Below are 3,490 nucleotides of genomic sequence, written 5' to 3'. Positions count from 1 at the left end.
AAGCGTCACCAGGGTGGGAATGGCGGATGCCCCGTGAGACCGACTTATGCTTGATGCGTGGTCAAACTTTTAGCGTTGATCCCCTAGCATTCGAAGCCCTCCGGTGCGGCAGAGCCTTCCACCAGGTGCCACTCCGTCTTCTCGAAGCATCGGCCCGCAGCATCAACCTCCATCTTCGAGACCTCGGAATGAGCACGCCTTTGCGAAATGCAAAAGTGCAGTCGCCTTCCAAGCTGGCCGAGACGGATGCCATGATCTTCCCCTAACATGTCGCAATTAGAAAATAATTGCCATGCTAATCACCATCGAGTTGCATGGACTCCGGGTCGAAGATATCATCAAACAAAACGCCATCGAAGAAAGACTTGGACGTGACTTCGCCAAAAGATCAACAAGCCGCGACACGCCGGTACGCCTCTGTTGGAATCGATCTAGGGTTTGAGAAAATAATTAACGCTTCGTTAAGCGGCGTTTTCTTTTACAAGTAAAACAGTTTTTACTAACCTAGACAAGAGCAAGTACATGTAATTAAAAACCAATATGAGTTATGAAGTTCACTAACCTTTCTTGAAGCTTGAACCTTGTAGAAGCTTTTGGAAAGTTGCAACGCTCGACTCCCCTCGCAGCACGTCTCTCTTTCTTTCCTCGGCACCTTGAGCAACCACGAAAGTTTCTATCACTAAATCACTCGAAAAGAAGGAATCAGTGAGTGGGCACTTTTAAACACTACGACTTAAGAACGAGTCTCGAAGTCGCAGAGCTAAACGCTAGGTCGAGTGAGGACCTAGGTGCCAAGACAAGAAATAATCGAAAATAAACTAGAGAGAGAGAGAGAGAGGATTTTCGGCCAAAGTTCTAGAGAGAGAGTGTCTCAAATCTCTTAAACTTGGATGAATGAATTGTGAGGAAATGAGGCTCCTATTTATAGGAGAGGTCTCACCTTCAATAAGGTAGTTTCCTCTTCTATAGAATATCACATATTCATGAGCAATTTCCTCTTTTTTCCCTTTGAGATACTCGGCCAAGCTAGGGCTTCTAGAAGCCTTGATTTGTTTCCTATTTTGTTCAAGGCTTGCCTTGTCTCTCAATGTGGCCGATTCCCTTGTGCATCCTTATGCAAATTTGTTTCCTCTTTTTCTTTTGGCAAGTATCTAAATACATTTATGCACAAAATAAACTCTCCTATTTCTCTATTAGGGTAGGCGCCCAAGTCTCTCTAGAAGGAGCTTCTAGAAGCTTCTTCATTTGTTCATGACAACATGAGAAAGGCCCATTAAGAATTTTCAATAAAATTCTCATGAAACGAAATTAATTCACAAGGCCCAATGATCAAGTCATGGCCGAGTGAAACATGTCACAAAATGACCTTGTCAAAAAATTTATTGACATTCATTTCATCCTTTGTCTCAAAAGACAAAAATACCCTTTTAACTATTTTCGTTCTTGTTTTGGCTTAGCTTCCAGTTTAACTATTCCTATCGATGTGATTCGTGACAGTGACCTCATGGACCCAAATGAACAAAGCTTTAGCTAAACACTTGGACTCAAAAGTTCACAAACCTTTTCCAAGTTTAGCTTAATGCCAACTGACTCCACTAAAGAGCTGACACTGAAAATCTCTCGGTTCAAATGAATTTATTTTCTACTCAAGAATTCGACCTAATTATGATGAGCGGATCCACTGAATATTATCTATGTTTACCCTTCATGAATGTCATCAGCTAGTCGGGATTTACTAAATTACCATTTTACCCTTCTAGCTGTTATTTCCTCAACTCCTTTGTCGCTTGTGAATAAGTTAGAAACAATGTATTGACGAGGAGCTAACAAGTCACATTGTTTCATCCAAAAGAGTCAGGACTCAATTTGGACACTGGCCAGTTCATTTATTCACACTCCAAGGAACAAAGCATGAGGTGACATACATTGCATTTTAGCAATCTTGTACATGAATTCCATATCTATGAGAACTTCACAAAGTTACTCATGACAGACTCACAACTTAGTACTTCACCAATAGGCCTTGTTCGGAATCACATAGTGAGTCCGAACTTTGACTTTCTCAAATGAGAATACTAAGGTGTGAAATGGCATGTCTCATTTCAGGATTAAGGTAAGCATGATGCAATTCATACATAGTGACTTCGAGACATAAGAGGTTAAATGGTTTGTTCTTATATTGTCTCTAGAAGTGCACTGGTCAATTCAGTACCTTCGGAAGATACCTAGAAGAACTATAGAGTCTCCAACTCCCAATGCCTCATAACCAGACATCATAGATTCTTCTAACAATCATACTGAGGTCAATAGTCCTTTGACCCTTAGATTGCGAATATATCGTTTTAAGCAAACTACGAAGAGTTTGTTCATGCAAATCTACATTTGTCTCTTCGTAAGTTGTTAAGTTTGTTTATGGACTAAAAGACTAAGGTTTTATCATAAAGCTTCAGACAAGGAAGATTGAATGAACGTTTCAACTTTATTAATGAATAGATAGGCAATTACAAGCTAGAGTCTTCATGAGACTTTATTACATCAAATGTACAAAATAAAGACTACAACTCTTCTTGTGGGCACCATTGACAACAAACTCCCACTTGACTCAAAGAAGGTGTGTGTAGTCCTTCATGCCTAATCCCTCACGATGTTGGTCGAAGACCTTGTTCGCTAGGGCCTTGGTGAATGGATCTGCGAGGTTGTCCACCGTTGAGATCTTCTTCACTTCCACGTCTCAGCGCTGCACGATCTCTCGAATCAAATGGTATTTCCTCTCAATATGCTTAGAGCGCTTATGGCTTCTAGGTTCCTTTGAGTTAGCGACAGCCCCACTATTATCACAATAAAGGGTCATGGGCTCGTCGACGTTTGGAACAACTTCCAAATACTTAAGGAACTTTCTAAGCCATACAGCCTCTTTGGATGCTTCACAAGCAGCCACATATTCTGCTTCCATTGTGGAGTCAACAATGCAAGATTGCTTAATACTTCTCCACACAACAGCTCCACCATTAAGGATGAACACAGATCCTGAAGTGGATTTCCTGGAATCCTTATCCGCTTGAAAATCGGAGTCGGTATAACCCGTCATAGTCAGGTCAGTACCTGAGTATGTAAGCATCAAGTTCCTAGTTCTTCGAAGATACTTAAGAACATGCTTAACAGCAATCCAGTGCTCGGGTCCAGGGTTGGATTGGAAACGGCTAACTACGCCAACGGCGAAACAGATGTCAGGTCTAGTGCAAAGCATGGCATACATGAGACTTCCCACGGCAGAGGCGTAAGGAATCTTTCTCATGTCTTCAATCTCTTGTGCAGTCTTGGGAGACTGGTCCTTAGAGAGTGAAACTCCATGCCTAAAGGGTGTTTGACCCCTCTTGCAGTCTTGCATCGAGAAGCGATCCATCACCTTATCAATATAAGATGCTTGAGAGAGCGACAGGGTCTGGTTTTTCCTATCTCGAAAGATTTGGATTCCCAGAATGTACGCGGC

The sequence above is a fragment of the Urtica dioica genome, chromosome 2 (genome assembly GCF_054948205.1).
Source record: "Urtica dioica subsp. dioica isolate 48M chromosome 2, U.dioica_male_clone48M_v1_H2, whole genome shotgun sequence".
NCBI classification, from domain to species: Eukaryota; Viridiplantae; Streptophyta; class Magnoliopsida; order Rosales; family Urticaceae; genus Urtica; species Urtica dioica.
This window is presented reverse-complemented; position numbering follows the sequence as displayed.